A 19,084-nucleotide genomic window follows, 5' to 3' on the forward strand; every position below is an offset into this window, starting at 1 on the left:
GGACAAAAACACTATATAAATCTTTGTCAGCAACTACTAGGGAATGTTCACTAAAAATTGTACGTGGCTGGTGTTTAACATCAAAGCCCATTGGCTCTCCTTTATGTTGGAGAGGATACCAAATTATAGGTACATACCAACATATGTGGTGGGAATGTCCAGAAATCGAATAATTTTGGAAGGAAGTTTTTAAAGAGGTATCTCAGATTACAGCTCAAACAATCCCAATAATCCCAGCATTAGCCTTACTTAATTTATATACTTTTTAGTATATAAATTATACTAGTATATTTAGTATATAAATTTAGATATGGACTAAGTAAGAAGTAAGGCATTAGTAATACATTTATTAACAGCTAGAACGCTAGTAGCCATAACTATGGAAACCTTGCAATTAATAAATACTTATCGGTGGTATAATATAGTCTGGCAAACAGCCATAATGGAAAAGCTGTGGCAAAAATTGAAGGTGGCAAGGGGAAAGAGAAAACAATATAATTTTTAGATGGTATGGTGTGGTTTTCATTAAATATACGAATGAAACAACACGTGGACGTGAAATATTGGCAGCAACCGTTTTAGGCGTATCCATACATCGTACTGAACCTGGAAGTGAACCGAAAACGTCACAAAAGGGGGCAGAACGGGGTAGGGCAGAAGCACAACAGGATGTTTGCAGGCTTTTTCAATGGGTGTTCCAATTATACATGATTTCATACATGCAATGACCTGGAACGCAACCCCCGTGCAAACAGGGAATTGCCTGTACCTACAACATATTTTGCAATATGGCATAGAATAGCAGGCACTACTCATTAGCCCTACCCCATTCTTCCTACTAGTCTGTATTTTCCAAGCTGATTTATTGAAGAACTCATTCTACTGTTTTACTGTAATAATCTCAATAATAATAATAATAATAATAATAATAATAATAATAATATATTATTTATACCCCGCCCATCTGGCTGGGCTTCAGTGATGTAAAATAATATGTTTAGTGACCCATTTTTTTGTTAGTCATGCCATGTTTTATTATTTATGTGCGTGCAATTTTGTAACAAGAAATTATTTTTTATATATATGCACACACACACACACATGTATCTGATCCACTGTTGCTTCTGATGAAGGAAGCCATTAAACTATGTATTTGATTTGTTTTTAGATCTCTCAAAGGCAAAGTAGCAGTTGGTTTACCAACATAATTTTCAGTGGCCGTTGACATTTGCTTAATTACTCTCTTGCGCATCCAAATACGAACTTTTTGTCCAGGGCTGAACTTTTAAAATATAAATTGTGAATGTTTTATTTTCAGAAGGTATGAGAAGCAACAGTGAGCATAGTCTTTCATCAAAACTAAAGGTGTGGAGGCCTGGTGAGATTTTCAAACCCAAATTAATCATAGACTTTAGCAGAAGAGCAAAGGACAAAGAATTCAGTAATGGATCTGTTTCTTGTTTGATGAGAGTCTACTGCCACAACTAATAGAGAGCATGTTGTCTACACATAAAGCAGAAATGCCAAAGACTCCTTTTACGTTCAGGCTTCCTCAGCCACCTACCTCAGAGTAGCTCCACCGCACACAATGCAATTGCTCTAGAGTAGCATTTGGGAGGTGGTGGTTTGGGTGAATCAGGTTACTTTAGAGCCATCTGTGCTATCTCCCTGCAAATTCTTACACTGTAAATAGCTGTTTCTGAATCCTCCCAGACTTCCATTGCGCCTGCTGTCATGTCATTTTGGAGACGAGTACCATGGAAGGAGGGAGATATGATATAAGGCAGGGGTCATCATCTTGGGAGTGATAAATGGTGGAAATGCAAGAAATGCAATCACCAATGGATAGCTGGAGGAAGTGTTAACTTTCTCCCCTTAGAATGGTGCTTTTAAACAAACTAGACTCATGGTAGTTAAAAAGACTTTTAGCAGCTGATGTGATATCACGATCATGGCTGCCTACATACCATACACTGAAAACACATTTCCTCCCCAATGAATCCTGCTAACTGTGGTTAACCCTGCATACAGCTACAGTTCCCAGAAACCTTAACAAACTTCTGGGAGGAATTTGATGCCGTGCTAAGGCAATTTCTTCCATCAGGGGAAGCATTTTGCTTTTTTGCTTTTTTCATTTTTCGTATTCTCGTTTGTATTTATACTTTTCAAATTTATACATTTCATTAGTCTTACAATCCATTTATCATTTCAAAAATTGACTTCCTTCCCCCTCTTTCTGCGGTTCCTTAAATTTATTTTTTTCATATTCAAATTCATTTAACTTGCTCATTTAGTTATCTACTATAAATATAGACTCTTGTAAAACTGCAGGTTATTACAACAATCCTGCCAATGTTTACAATTTATCTGTAAATATTCAATAAACCATTTCCATTCTTTTATAAAAAAAGTTTGTTGCCTTGATATCTTTTTCTTCCAGTAAGATTCGCCATTTCTGCATACTTCCTAAGTTTTTGTATCCGTTCTTCCTTTACTGGGACTCAGGGCAAGCATTTTGGTTCGCCAGATGGAACAATCGTCCTCTCTGCCCCCCACCCCACCCCACATGCTGTTCTGGGGGTTCTCCCAAGCCCGTCAGAACCACACAGGGTGAGGATAAAATGTTGTGAACCACCCTGAGATCTATGGATGAAGGGAGTATGCAAATTAAATAAATAAATAAATAAATAAATAAATAAATAAATAAAAATAGATAAATAAAATGGGTAGAATGAAAACCATGTATCCCTTGAGCTCCTTGGAAGAAAGGTGGGATATAAATGCAAACAACAACAACTCTCAGTGGTGGTGGGGGGAAATGTGGGAGTTGGACCATATGATCCCAGGGTCCCTTCCAACTCTACAGTTCTACAATTCTATGATCCATACAGTGGCGTAGCGTGGGGGGTGCAGGGGGGGCCGGCCGCACCGGGCGCAACATCTGGGGGGCGCGCGCTCGCACTCGCAGCTCTCTGCCCCTACCTGGCTCACTCACTCTCTCTCACTGCAGTGCTGGCTGTGCGAATCCGATCCGAGCCGCTGGGTCGCCGCCCACTGTGGAGGGGGTGGGTGCCAGGCGTGCTGTGCGGAGAGAGAGCGAGGGACTATCTGGGGGAGGGACAGTGCAGCGACCGCCTAGCACGGCGCTGAGCGCGGGAGAGAACCACACCAGACCAGCCCAGGCAGCAGCAGGAAGAAGCTGGCAGCGGCGGCAGGTTAGGGGTTAGGGGGTGCAAATTACTTGCCTTGCCCCGGGTTAGGGGGCGCAAATTACTTGCCTTGCCCCGGGTGCTGACAACCCACGCTACGCCGCTGGATCCATAGGATATCTGCATGCCTGAGACTGTCACTTCTCGAACAATCAGTCCATCAACCATTGTGTTGCTTAATCTCCATTCTGTTCAAATGGGAAGATTCTCAGTTCAAATGGAGAATTGAACTTTGATATCTTTTCAAATCCACGTGGCTTTTCCTTTCTTTTCCTTTTAACTCTTTTAACTCACAGCGCACATATCCTTCCTGTTGCTTGTCCTTTGCAACACAGGTGTATTATGTTTTGTTTCGAATATATTTATATATATACAAGATGTAATGATGCTGATGGTCTTTATGCCGTACGCTGCTTAGAGAAGTTTAAAATATTGAGCACTTTCTAGAAGCATTTAAAATAGACATAAAGCTGCTTTGGCAAGTTTCTTTCCTTTTATATCGTCGCTCCCCTGATGAAAACGCTTTTCTCATGGCTTTGCCTTCCCCACATGCAGAGAAGTGCTGCAAGTTTTTCTCAGGCGGGAAAGGCTGTCGGAACCGTTTCTCTGAAATCTGAACTCACCCCCACCCGCTAGGGGCCCTTTTGCTAACTCCTTGTTAATCGCATGTGAAGGATATTGCATTGGCCTTTGTGAGCAAAAGAATAAGCAGCCAGGAGGAGAGCCTCTTGCTCTCCCATATCAGTGGACTGGAAAACAGGTTTAGTCCCAAGTCTGCAGAGAGCAAGCCATGGTGTCAGCTGTCCGTCTGTCGATATATAAGTCAGGCAGCCTTAGGTTACCATTGTAATGGAGCACATCCTCGACAGCTGAGGCTGTTCTCTGTTGCTCATTCAGCAGGCCAGAACTGCTTTAGCCGGAGAGCTCCGGGGATTATGGGCTCCAAACAGCTGTCTGCGGCAACCTCGATTTATTTGCTCTAAATGGGAACTTGCTTTTTTTTTTTTTTGCCAGCTAAATCAAACTTTATCAGACAGTTTTATGGTTGGCCGTTAAAATCAAATGTGTTTTGTTGAACAGTAAACACTTTGTTGCCATTAGGAAGCAATTATATAAACAAAAGGCATCCACAAGCGCACGATAGGGTGCTGTGTAACAGGGCTATTGGAACAGTACACGTCTCTTTGCAGAACTGGCCTTGCTCTGAGGAAAGGATGTGCTCCAAAATGCGTCTGGAAAATGACAAAGGAACTTGTATCCTCCAAATAAATATTAAAACTGTGTGTGTCTATCTATCTATCTGAGCCCAGATGCACACACACACACACAAACACAACGGCAAATGACCCCAACTGATTCATGTTGATGTTCCCATGTAAATGTTGACAATCCCAGATGGATTTTGTGACTCTCTGTTGTAAACTGCCCCATGGTCCTTGGGTGAAGGGCAGTGTAGAAGTTTAATAAATAGAATTAAATGAATTAAAATAAATCTGTGCTTGAGGGCTGGGGGGGATACTTCATTGCAGATTTGGGGGTTGCAGAGAGCTGTACTGGGGACAGAGGAAGGGGAAGGTCTATTTCTTTAGAGGTTTGCTCATGTGATGTTGGATTATAATTCTTAGTTATTAAGCTAGCCTTCCCCAAGATGTTTCAGACCACCACATTTATCATTTCTGGCCGTTGGCCTTAGAGACGATGGGCATTGTACCCCATGATGTCTGCGGAAGGCTGCTTTTGTGGCAACAAAGTAACATGGCAACCCCAGTGAGAAAGGGGAAAAGGGTTGTTTCCTACAATATGCACATTTGTTCCTTCAAAACCAGGAGTCAGCAAATAGTTGGAATATGCTCGTGCTCAAAGGAATCCTCCTCAGGTCATAAATTTGTTCACGTTAAATGCAAACATCTGAATGGCAAGAGACTATGGAAAGGGATAGACTTTCCACACTTCGTTCTGCTCCATGCCAGCACTATGCATTCCCCATCGGCCAAAGAGGAGAGCAGGCTCATTCTATCAACAACACTCTTTAACCAATCTCTTGCTGCAAATGCATAGCATGGGGCTTTGCTCTGGGAAAGAGCTGTAGTAGAATTTAGTGTCCCTCTTCTTTTATTGTGTCCAGCCTTAGAAACAAGCCTGTAGAAATGAAGGATTGTGTTCACAATTGATTGAAAGTCATGCTCTTTACTACTCTGGGTTGTAGCCAATGCAGTGCTAAGTTAGAGCCACACAGCAGCCTATTGTGAAATGTTCTGTGCCAGCGGAATGTTGCTGCACAAGCGAATGCACAACCACATCACTAGTAATTGTCTGGCACAATAAATTGTGAAAGGAGTTTCTGCTAGCTCAAATGTTGCAATAAATTCCTCCGTTGCTGAACATCACAGGTCACCTCTCTGCTAGTACATGAGCTGTTCCACTAGCAGACAGAGAAAAGAAGATGGGTGAAGAATCACTAAAATAATTCCACCAAAATATTAACAAAATAAATTCAAGGTGTTTTTTTCCTTTAAGGACCCAATGTTTAAACCAATGTTTATAAGAATGCATATATATGGGGGGGGGAGTGTGCATAAAATTAAAATATTTGTGAAATTAACATACAAGAATGCTTTATGTTAGGGAAAACTGCATGCAAACGTGTGTTTATTCGGATGAATTTGCACTAAAATGCAGAGGAATTTTCATGAGGCCCCCCCCCATCAAACTACTGCAGAAATGTGAAGAACTGAATTTAAGACTGGAAAAATGAGAAATTGAGAGAACCAAAACTGACAGCTCCTCCCATCCCTAGTGCTGACAGATACAAGAGAGGAAGGATTGCCCTGGAAAAGACTCCATAACAAGCTAGGAGATCACACAACCTGCCTTCTGCTCCAAGCAAGTTTGGACCTAGATCTGAAACACACAGCTTGAGCTGAGCTCTGTAAAATGGTTCGTCGACAGAAGTCTAGAATCTGAATCCCCTCTGAATGATGGGAAGTTTGGATCTTGCAGTCCTGACTCTGCAGAGGTGCCAAATTTCATTCAGTGATGACATGCTTTGCAGATCATTTGAAAAGACAGTTGGCACATTCAACATCGAGTCTGAAATAAAAAACGCATTCATATGCTGGCCGGGTTTATTGCTCTGGTGGCTGCAGTGAATGAAACCCACTGTGGGGGTGGGGGTGGGGCAAGGCATACCTCTGCCCAAATGCACCATGTCTGGCTTGTAGAAATGTTCGCTCGCATCCTGTGAATCCTAGAACTCTGTATGAAGATTGTCAACTCATGAACAACTGGCAAGGCTACAACCCAATATCTACTTTTCTGGAAGTAACCTCCGCTGAATTCAGTGGGATTTACTACTGAGTACACATGCATAAGGGACGCGGGTGGCGCTGTGGGTTAAACCACAGAGCCTAGGTCTTGCCGATCGGAAGGTTGGCCGTTCGAATCCCCATGACGGGGTTTGCTCCCGTTGCTTGGTCCCTGCTCCTGCCAACCTAGCAGTTCGAAAGCACGTCAAAGTGCAAGTAGATAAATAGGTACCGCTCCAGCAGGAAGGTAAATGGCGTTTCCGTGCGCTGCTCTGGTTCGCCAGAAGCGGCTTAGTCATGCTGGCCACATGACCCGGAAGCTGTATGCTGGCTCCCTCAGCCACTAAAGCGAGATGAGCGCTGCAACCCCAGAGTCGGCCACGACTGGACCTAATGGTCAGGAGTCCCTTTACCTCTACTTTACACATGCATAGAATTGCACTGTAAGTTTGTGGATGGGATTCGACTCATAAGTCCCATCAATGGAAGCCCTGTGCAAGGACTTCCATCTGCCGCATGGGGCCTTCCCCATCTCTTCTCTCTGTGCAGCCTTGTGCAATTGGCTAGGGGTGCATTTGCGAGGAGGAGGGATCATTCATCTGGCAAGCTGAAATGCCTGCCCTGATGGCATGAGCACTTTAGTGTGATGTTGAATTCCTCCTTGTGATTGCATTTGGGCAAAGTACCATATTGGCTTGAACATAAGCCTCACTTTCCCCCAAAATTCCGACCATGAAAAGTTGAAGTGCGGCTTAAATACACGACTTTACAAAAATAGGCTTTTACAGTATCGTTGCTGAAACACATATGGTAAAACAGAACGGGTGTGAGTGCCTGCAGAATTTTAAGGGAGCAACTTATATTCGAGTATTGTCTTTTTTTCTTTCCCCCTCTTGAATTTTAAAGGTGTGGCTTATATTAGGGTGCGGCTTATATTTGGGCCAATATGGTATTCCATGGATGGGTAGCACATAGGAATGAAGCTTTCTTTTTTAAAGAAAGTTTGCTGAATTATTAGGCGTGCTGCAAACTGAAAAAGGTTCCTTGCTGCCATGTGAGTATACTAACTAGAATTGGTCTAAAATCATTTGCTAAATTTTATTCAGCCATTCATTTGGGGAGAGATGGTAGCCAACAATGCCCCAAAGACTGATAGTAAGAGAATATTGGGGAAACTTTGTAGAATGGTGGTGGTTGGTACTTATCTTAAATCCACACCTGCACTTTATATTTAAAGCATGAAGGGGTTAAGACCATAGAGTAAGCTGTCCTGTCTGGCTTAGCTAGGTCACCCCCCACCGCACCTTGGGAGGAAAGTAATGAAGTCTATTGTTTCTCCCAGAGAAGCTTAGCACATAGAGGTGTGAGCAGGTTGCTCCAAATTCAGACTGCAGGGCTCTTACAAGCCATTCTAGTATTCTTATACCTGTAATTTAGGAATGTTCATGTTTTACTGCCTGTGTTTTCTGAGTGATGTGTGGGAAAGCACATCAGCCTGACCTTTGGACAGTTTGTAAGAACACCATTTTTAACTTACCAAATGTGCAGGCTTTTTGTATCATAGGGGAAGTGGGAAACTTTGGCAGGAACTTGGAAGGGTATATTTTAAAGGACTAACAGTCAATATTTTCACGCTTTACTTTGCTGCATTTTTTTCCCCTTCCAAAAACCAAAATACAAAAAACACAAAAGAAACAAAAAGTAAAAAAGAATACAAGTGAAAATACAGAAATATAAAAAAATAAAAAAATTCACAGACCAAACCAAACATTTCTCCCCTTTCTCACCCACCACCTTGCCATATACTTATAACATATTTTAAACTAAAATATGACTTCCTTCCATTGATGCTTGACCTTATTTTACATTCTTATCTTTATTGTTTTATATATAAAACAAAACATAACATAACACACAACAATAAAGATAAGATTTATATATATAAATTATTCCTTACAAACTTTGTCATATACATATCATGATTTCTGTATCGGAACAGTGTTTCATTGTATATTCCTTCACACATTCCCAGTTCTTTATCAAACTTCGCTTTGATTGTCCTCTAATAGCTGCTGTCAATTTTGATGTTTCCGTGTATTCAATAAACTTACGTTGCCACTCAAATATTTTATTTCCTTTCCAATTCTTCGCTATGAGCACTCTTGCCACAGCAGATGCATAGAGGAATATCATTCTCTTATTTGTGGGGATCTCATTTGTAATTAATCCCAGAAGTTACGCTTCTGGCTTTTTGCTAAATGACCTTTTATAAATCTTTTTTATTTCTTCATGTACCTCATTCCAAAAAGGTCTTATCCCTTTGCACGCCCACCAAATATGATACATTGATCCTATCTCTGTATTGCACCTCTAGCACATTTTGGAATTTTGCTTATAATTTTTTGCCAGTTTTTTTGGGAATAAATACCATCGGTATATCATTTTCATTAGGTTCTCTCTTATCGTGTAGCACGCGATGAATTTAATATCAATTTTCCACAATTCCTCCCATTGTTCTACCATTATGTTGTAACCCAAGTCCTGAGCTCACTCTAGCTTCTCCTCAGATCATATAAATCTTTCGCCTTTTGCTGCGTGTTTTGTGATTTTAAATCTCTGCTGGGGTTCTCTCACCAAAGAGTACTTGTCCCAAATCTTGGCATCCTGGAATTCTTCTTTTATAGGCCTATTTTTTCTTTGCCACCAACACAAAGAATGCTGGCAACCGTGGCTTCTTAATGGTTGCTGAGAGTTGTCTGGAGACACCAATTCTCCTCACAAAGCTGGGCCTCAGGTTCCTCAACTGTGCTGTAGATATTGTTGGACTCCCATCAGACCAGTTCAACACAAATAATAGTCAGGGACAATGGGAGCTGTAATTCTGGAACACCTGGAGCAGTGGCGTAGCGTGGGGGGTGCAGGGGGGGCTGGCCGCACCGGGCGCAACATCTGGGGGGCGGACGTTCACACTCGCAGCTCTCTGCCCCTACCTGGCTCACTCACTCTCTCTCACTGCAGTGCTGGCTGTGCGAATCCGATCCGAGCCGCTGGGTCGCCGCCCACTGTGGAGGGGGTGGGTGCCAGGCGTGCGGTGCGGAGAGAGAGCGAGGGACTATCTGGGGGAGGGACAGTGCAGCGGCCGCCCAGCGCAGCGCTGAGCACGGGAGAGAACCACACCAGACCAGCCCAGGCAGCAGCAAGAAGAAGCTGGCAGCGGCGGCAGGTTAGGGGTTGGGGGTACAAATTACTTGCCTTGCCCCGGGTGCTGACAACCCATGCTACGCCGCTGACCTGGAGGGACACGGGTTTGCCACCCCTGCTGCAAACCTTATGCAATGTAGAAAAACGATCCTTCTAGGCTAGGAGTTCTCAAACAGATTTCTGACTGAGCAGTTAAAAGAAAATAAGGCATTGCTAAGTAGCACCAAGAGGGCATTACACCGAGGAAGTAAGCAGTAAATTTATGGTCCTGCTTTGCACAGCTGTACAGGGAGGGAACATGGCTATTAGGAAGAGGAATGCCTGTGTGTGTGCGCAGATGCAGAGGGGAAAGTGGAATAACACTAATAATTAAAATGGTCCTTCCTGGCCACTGAAGCAAAGATTTCTAAGAGAAACCCGACTCCTCAAAGTGCAAGAGGCCACTGATTGAAAATTCTTTCATAAGCAGGAAGTGAGAGAGAAGGAGAGAGAGGGGACTTATAAGGGAAATATGCTCTGTTTATTTTGGCTATGGGTCCCAAAAAAGCACACACAACCGCTGCCCCCCCCCCAAAAAAAAACTGGTGCAAAAAAGCAAAGACAAAGGAAGGGGGGAAAGGAGTGACAAAAGTACTCTGAGGATTGTGAGGATGTGAGAAAAGTACTCAGTTGATTTTGTTTTTCTGAAGATTGGAAGGTTCCATTCCAAATGCAAATCCTTTAGTTGTGCACACTGCTCCAACAAATCCATGGTTCGCTGCTTATCTGGAAAAGAATGGGGGCAAAAATACAGGAGTCCTTTGGTGAAGAGTGCAAGCCTTACTCAGAGGTAATCCCCACTGAGTTCAATGGGACTTGTGCCCAGGTAAGGGTGTATTGGATTGCAGCAAACCAAACCATTTGTTCAGTGATGTTATCGCCTATTGCAAAGAGCAGCCTCCAGATGTTTGGGTGCTATTCTCTCCCTTTGCAGCCAGAGGCAGCAAGGCTTCCGAATACTAGAAACCACAGAATAATAATAATATTTATTTATTTATTTATTTATACATACATACATACATACATACATACCCCACCCTCCCCGGCCGGCCAGGGGTGGGATCAGGGCGGCTAACACCAAATATAAATTACAATAAAACGTAATAGAAAACAACAACAAACCAACAGTTAATTCAAATATGGCTTAAAATACAGCTTAAAATGCAGCCTCATTTTAGTAGTAGCCCATAAATCAAGACCATAAAGGGAGGAAACATCAGATACCAGAGTGCTCTTCTGGTTGGGTCCTGTTAGTGGGTTTCCCACAGGCATATAGGTAGCCACTGTGAAAACAGGATGCTGGACCAAATGGCCCATTGGCCTGATCCAACAGGCTCTTCCAACAGGCTCAGCACTCAAACGCAGAGACGAGCAGGAAGTTTAATTCTTTATTCAAGAAAACAGCAAACAACGCAGAGGAGCCTCAAGGCAGGGCCAATTTCCATAGCACACTTATCAGGACTGACAGTTCCTGCTTCCCATTTCCCAATAAGTCCCCTTCTCCTCCATAAGTTGACCATGTAAACTCTTGCTTATTGTTTAGCCACATGCGTAGCTCTTTGTGTCTTTGGAGATAGTGGGGCAGGGGAGCCTAACACAGTAGAACAGGCAAGCTCCTGGGAAGCTTCGTGTGCAGAGTCCGAACTGCTTTCTGCCTTTAGCTCTTCTCTCTCGCTCATGCCTGTTGCTTCTTCAGTGACACACCATGGCTCCACCCCTTCATCTTCTGACCTGTCCTCAGTGTCCCATCACCATTCCCTGTGCTCTGAAACTTCCTCCTCTGAGGCTTCCCTAGGGGCTTTGCCAGCTGGTGCCTCCCACCACTCCTCATCATCCAGCCAGTCCCTGACACCCAGTCCCTTGAACCACCCTTCCGTATGCCTTTTCTATGCAACAGGGTGGAAGAACACCACCACCCCCTGCAAATGGAGCTCACTTCATCTTAACTACTGGACATACCAGCTGGGGTTGCGGCGCTCATCTTGCTTTATTGGCCAAGGGAGCCAGCATACAGCTTCCGGGTCATGTGGCCAGTATGTAAGCCGCTTCTGGCAAACCAGAGCAGCGCACGGAAATGCCGTTTACCTTCCCGCCGGAGTGGTACCTATTTATCTACTTGCACTTTGACGTGCTTTCGAACTGCTAGGTTGGCAGGAGCAGGGACCGAGCAACAGGAGCTCACCCCATCGTGGGGATTCGAACTGCTGACCTTCTGATCAGCAAGTCCTAGGCTCTGTGGTTTAACCCACAGCACCACCTGCGTCCCAAAGCAGTTTACAAAAACCTCGAAGCAGTTTACAAAAGTTCTAGAGGACGGTCCTCTGTAAATTAGGACACATGGCCACTCTACAGGGCCCTTTTCTTGATTGCATTGGAATGGTGACTTTGGTATATATTGCAAAATTATAATAATTATTACTCTGGTGTGTAAGAAGCATTGTTTTCTATTCCGCCCTGTCTTCTAATGACTTCAGCAGCCTTAGAAAACTGCAGATCCTGGGATTCTTTGAGGCAAGCCATTGCTGTGTCATGCTACTTGAATGCGTAGCGCAGATGGGGCCTAAAACCCTCTCCAAAAGATCAAACAGAAACCTTTTGTCAACTGATACAAATTTTTGGTTCTTTTCTTTTTTAAATTTCAAGTTGTCAATAGCCCTCTTCAGGCATAATGAAGATGGCAATGTAAACATATGAAGCAGGGCATTGGGGGATCATAGGAGAAGCATGCCAGCTCTGTCTGCCCCATTCATCACTATTGAAGTCAACTTCATACTTGTGGACAACCTTCAGCATGGAAGCTTTTGGCTTCCCATGTATTATAGAAAACCAGGGTGCTTAATAGTTGTTAATTTGGGACCCAAGCAGAACATTGGCCTCTATTCTCTTAACATAGCTACAGTTCTCAATAATACATCGCTCTTTCCCAGGAAATCACAGCACTTCCAGGATTCTTTGGGGGAAGCCATGACTGCCTAAAGTGGTATGATATTGCTTTAAGTATATAGTGCAGATGGGGGCTTATGTGCTACTGGTGAATACGTGTCTATTTACAAAAAGCTAAGTTAAATTAAGCTTTGGCACGTCAAGCGAATTGCCCTACATTTTGGTGGGTTTTGGCTGGAGGGAACAGGAACAGGCGTAGAAGAGCCAATAAACTGTGATTTTGTTTTATATCCAGAGGTTTGCTTTGAATCTGCAGCACATAATATCCCCATACATTTCACTGAGTTTCTGAGGAACTTATTAAACCCTGCAAAGCTGAGTAGCTAGCTTTAGTATGTTCTAAAATTTTGATATCTTGTTTTACTGTTTTCCTCTTCCTGCTAGCAGCCAAGACTTAAGATATACATCATAATGCCTTTGGGCCTTGTTTTCAAACATGCTTTGGACCGGGAGTCTCCTCCTTCTGGACTAGTGTCAAGGAAAAACTGGAGATGATTGCTGGCTGTAGGACTGATCCAAAGCCAGCTGAAGTCAGTGGAAAGATTTCCAGTGATGGCTGGGTGGCTTTGGAAGGAAAGTGGAACGGAAGGCTCATTCATTTGCAGTTTTAATTTCTGTACCCCACTTCTTCCAAGCGGAAGCTCATAGTGGCTAAGAATAACATGCAAAAGAAATTGAAAAGCATGGTGGGGAGCAGGCCATGCACAGGATGCGTAACAAAAACAACTTTAATGCAAAATGGTGTATAGAGGGGGGAAAGCCATCAAGCAGACAGCTGCCTGTACTGAACTGAATGGCAGAATGCCTGAAAGTTGAATTCAGGCCCTTCCTGGTTGTGCAAGGGCGCTCAATACGCTGCGCAAGTGCAATCTAAGTATCATCATTCCAATAGTATAAATCTGAACAATGTCCGGGGGGGGGGGGGAATCTTATTTAATAGATTTCTAGCCTACCTTTTGGGACCACTTGCCATCGCAAGGCAGTTTCACAAAAGGAAATTCAATGTAAGGTGCCAAAATACACTATACTGCAGGTGTGGGTAGCCTGAGGCCTGGCTCTCAAGATTCTTGCTTCTTCTTCTTCTTCTTCTTCGGCAATCACTCGTAGCCGACTAGGATTGTTTTCCATGAACACGGTCTTAACAGTGAGTCCATAAGTGACTGTGGACTGGAGGCCAATTCTGGATCCACATGTACTTCTACAGTGGGGACATAGGTTTCCCAGTGGGAGTTGATCACAGTGAGAGTTTGCCAAACGTGCCTTCCTCTTGGCACATTTCTCCCTTTTGTCCTGAGTTTGAGTGTCTTCAAAGCCCATGACACCTTTGGTAAAAGCTGTTATTCAGTTGCAGTGCTTGTAGGCCAGTGTTTCCCAGTTTATACTACTTTTTAAAGATTTGCCTTGAGAGAGTCTTTAAACTTATTTGTTGACCACCAGCATTACGCTTTCTGTTTTTAAGAATAGAGTAGTTGCTTTGGAAGACGATAATCAGGCATCTGCACAACATGACCAGTCCAACAAAGTTGATGTTGAAGAATCATTGCTTCGACACTGGTGATCTTTGCTTCTTCCAGTACACTGACATTAGTTTGCCTGTCTTCCCAAGTGATGTGTAATTTTTTCGGAGACACCGTTGATGGAGTCTTTTGAGGAGTTGGAGATGGTTTTTATAAGTGGTTCATGTTTCACAAGCATACAGTAAGATTGGTAGTACAGTAACTCTTGCTAGGCACTACCCCTCACCGGACCCTCTCTGTCCCCTCCTTGAGTGCTATTCTGTAACAATGACTCTTGTTTACCTGGACAGAGGATGGAGAAATGTGCTCATTTGTAGAAACTGCTGGTATTTGTATGCAGTAAAATATGCCCTATTGCACAAAGGAAGATTTGCAACCATTGCTCCACCAACTTCGGCCTCTGCCACCTTCAGCATGTGGCCTCTGGAATGTCGTACACAAGGAAATGTGTCCCTTAGGTCACATACGGAGCAATCTTACCCTTCTGAAGGTAGGATGCTATGGTCCTTGGCAGGGCGCCTGAAGGGCCATAAGATGTTTCAGACCCACTTCTTCCAATATATATATATATATATATATATATTTGCGCCACATCAGAGGGAGAAATCTGACTTCCTAATCCATACCTCCAACATTTCTCCAATGGAAATAGGAGAAGTGGTCGTAAGTGGTCCCAAGGAGAAGTGGGACATTCCAGGATCAAATCAGAAACCAGGATGGTCCTTGCCTCTGATGTCAAGAATTCAGGCTGAGGCAGGGTTGTGGGGAAGAAACAGAAGGGGGCTGAAGAAGATAGTAGCAAGAGGAGGGAGAAGGCTTGGGTCTGGTGTGTCCCTGAAATGAACTGAAGTGAAATATATGGCAGCCTTGGAGCTAACGTATGTATTTCCAGAGGGAAGCCGAAAAAAAGGACCCATCATGCATGGAACTGAGAAGCAAAACCAACAATAGCTGAGGGAGGAATTTGAAGGAAGAACTGGAAGTAGAGGCAAATGGATTAAAGAGGCAAAGAGAGAACAGCAGGCCCTCTAGCTGCTGGGTATGAAACCATCTCCAAGTACACTTTAAATGAGCTGAGAGTTGCTCCTTTGATTGCACAGGGTCACATGAAACGTTAAGTATGTGCAGGAGTACCTTCCAGTCAGGGTTGGCTTCAGGTCCAGGGACCCTGGGGTAAAGTGCTCAGGGGTATGTGTGTGTTTGTGTGTATGTGGTATGGCTTCTGTATTAGTGGTTGGGCTTACCTCACAGCAGTTCAGTAAGCAGTGCATGGTGGTTCATTTACATTCCCCACCATATCCCTAAGTAACACTATATTGTGGATAAGCCAAGCTTATCCAGTACTACTTGGGATATTGGAGGACCTTTTCTTTAAGGGGCACCCCAAGGTATGTATCTGTGGTGGACCCTGCAAAGCTGTTGCCCCCTTCCCCATGATACCAGGTGTTGATATCATCCCTTCTTCCAATCATGAAAATGAGCACTTTGGAACCCAAATCTCTTCCTGTTTTAGCTGGTTAAAAAAGAAAGAAATTAAAAAGTCTGAAATATGGAAATGTAAAACAACCCCTACGATGTCCTTGGGGATCAAAGAATAATTGAGGATGAAGCAGATCCCGAGTTTCATGATGTATTTGTTTACATTGTCTGCTTGTATATATTTTGGAGCTGAGCAAAAGATTTGTGTGATATCAAGGCTTGTGAAAGGAGCAGAAATTGCTTAGATGAACTCCATCTGGATTGTTCACGGGCTCGCGTAAAACCATGCTCATGAATTTTACAACATCTTGGGAGATATTTGCATGGAGGGAGTGGTTTTGTGCTTAACAAAAACTTGGGCTTGCTTTGTCGGAAATGGGGATGATGTTGTTACCTGCTCTGGGAGAATAGCTGCCCCCCACCCTTCTATTCCCAATCTACTTGGGTAGTTTATATGCGCAGGAGTCGCATCAAGGTCTCACATGAAGAATTATCTCCACAGCCTGACATTAACCCAGCTTCAAATCATCTCTGTTTTAGACATTATTGAGGGCCTTGTTCCCCCTTCCCTTTTATTTCGCCTCTTCCAAATCTAAAACTGAGCATGTGGCATAATATGCTGCAAGCATTGTTACGATACACAGAGGTGAGGTAATTCATGTTATTTTCTGCAATGCAGGCAAGTTCTCTCTCTGCCTGTTCGAATGGCTGAGACAGGAAACTTCCCGCTGGGCTGTGAAGCTGATTACGAAGGGTCAGGCCTGCACTCACCATGACATCATAAAACACGACTGAGATGTGATTTATTTAAGAATCATCATGCCAATCTAGCTAATACCTGGGGGGGGGGGGAGGGAGAATGGAGGCGGGGAAATGAGACAGTGGGTTCTGAAGGAGAATTATGTCCTGGGGAACTGGTTACCCATTTGCTACTTGGCCAGCCAGGCTCAAGGTATTTGTGCTACTCCACAAAACTGTAAACAACTTGGGTCCAAAGTTAATTGAAAGTTTGATCTGCAGCAGCTATGCACAAACCAGACCCCCCAACAACAGCAGCAACAACAATTTTATTATTGATACCCCATCCATCTGACTGGGTTTCCCCAGCCACTCTGGGCAGCTCCCAACATAATAAACCATTAAACATTTTTTTAAAAAACCTTCCCTATATAGATGTCTTCTAAAGATTGTACAGTTACTTATCTCCTTGGCTCAGGGGTCACATAACTCCATACCCTATGACATTTCTCAGATAAAAATAGGGGCGTACTAAGGGATGTTCCAGGATCAAATCAGAAAATGGGATGGCTTCTCTAAATCCAGGAATGTCCCTGGAAAATAGGGGCACTCGGAAGGTCTGACAAACTAGGAGGTGGGAAGCATTGGTGGGCAAGATGTGACCTGCCTGTGTACCACATCACACTCCTGCCTCTCTCAACTGTCAACTGGGAGTAGCCATTCTATCTATTCAACCTCTAGAGGGAGAGCCATTCAACCTCTAGAGGGAGAGGTTGGAAGCAGGGCCAATCATCTCTACTAACCTTATGAAAGCTGATAGGAGGAATACTTTAAATATGTAAATAAATGGCTGGTCCATATTTTAAATAGAATCAAAGACTGTTTGTAATATTTTTTAGATGTGTTTAGTGATGTGTACCATTGGCACCGTTTCTGTAAGTCATGTATGCGGAACCTCAAGATCTGGGGCCAAGTATCCTTGGTCCTATTTGGCCCTCAGGACTTTCCCCTGGCTACTCTACCCCTCCTCGTTGACTTTGCCCAAGTCCTTTTTTGCCTGGAAGATTGAGGAATGTGCACGCATATAACTTTGACCAGTGCTATTTTTCTAGAAAAAGAAGAAGAAGAAGAAGGAGGAGAAGAAGAAGAGTTTGGATTTGATATCCCGCTTTATCACAACCCGAAGGAGTCTCAAAGCGGCTAACATTCTCCTTTCCCTTCCTCCCCCACAACAAACACTCTGTGAGGTGAGTGGGGCTGAGAGACTTCAGAGAAGTGTGACTAGCCCAAGGTCACCCAGCAGCTGCATGTGGAGGAGCAGGGAACTGAACCCAGTTCACCAGATTATGAGTCTACCGCTCTTAACCACTACATCACACCTCCCTCATTCTCTTAGAATGGCAATGGTGCCCACCTGAGAGGTTCCAGAACTGAGTTCTGGCAAGTACTGGCTGAAAAAAGCCCTGCTTTTGACTACTGCATAGCTAGTATGAAGGAAACCTACCATACAAGGTAAGAGTCCCATGTTGCTTTGCCCACTTTTGCTTCGTGCTACTTCACCACATGTAACTTCTGGAAGGTTGTGGCTCTCAGGTTGAGAATGGTTTCCCGTCCCCAGTGCAGGCAAATGCCATGTCAAACAGAGAGATTAGCAAACAAGGTGAGCTAGAACTTTTTGATTTTATGCTAGCTTAGTCCTGATTACGATACTAAGTTTGGAAGGATCTCAAATCAATTCAAGATCCAGGTACTCTAGTTAACTAGTTCCAAGTACTGAGCTTCCAAGTAGGGTAGGAGAAATAAATCACATACAACCAGTTACCTTACAAAGGCGACTAACAACAGCAATGCTAATAAATGGTTTTCAAGTACCTAAAATTAGTAAGTGCTGCAGAAAAACAGACTAGACTAGAGGAAGTTCCACCCTACCTGCAGGCCCGTAACCCTACGTATTATGCTGCCTGTCAGCAAAAGAAAAGAAAAAGTAGCAACACCTCAAAAATCCCCCCAAGTTTCCTGATTATTTTTCTATCAGTCACTTTATTACATTATGCACAGGAAATGAATATCCATATCACTTGAAGCAACAGAAAACAAATAAATCCCCATTTGACTCAGACTGGAACTTTAGCAAGAGAATGAATGTGCAGAGAGATGATGTGAGGCTCAGATTGCTGATAGAGGTCATCTCCATATTCCCATCTAGCTGGTTGTGAAAACATGCTCTCCGTTTGAATAACCTTCAAGTGTTTGAGGGGAGTGAGGACAAGACACACATTTTTCACTGGATGGATTTGCTATTAAAAAATAATCATCGTTTTGCTTGGGAACTCTACGGATTTTGAGAGGCTATCCATGCAGAAGGCCCCAGGTTCCATTCTTGGCTTGGTCCAGAAGCTCTAGCTGGTGCAGAATGGAGCAGCTAGATGGCTGATGGGGCCAGACACCCAACAGCATATGACACCTCTGTTAAAACATCTGCATAGCTGCTGATGCAGGCTAAGTTCAAGGTTACAAAGCCTTTGGGTCTAGGATACCTTAAGGACTACCTGAGCCCTTATATGCCAGCTGAGATCTTCTGGAGGAATGCTGTTAGTTGTCCCCTATGTAACAGAGACCCAGCTAGCCTCAACCAGTTGGGCATTTAATGTTG

This window comes from Podarcis pityusensis, assembly GCF_964106645.2.
Source record: "Podarcis pityusensis genome assembly, chromosome: 3".
Lineage (NCBI taxonomy): Eukaryota > Metazoa > Chordata > Lepidosauria > Squamata > Lacertidae > Podarcis > Podarcis pityusensis.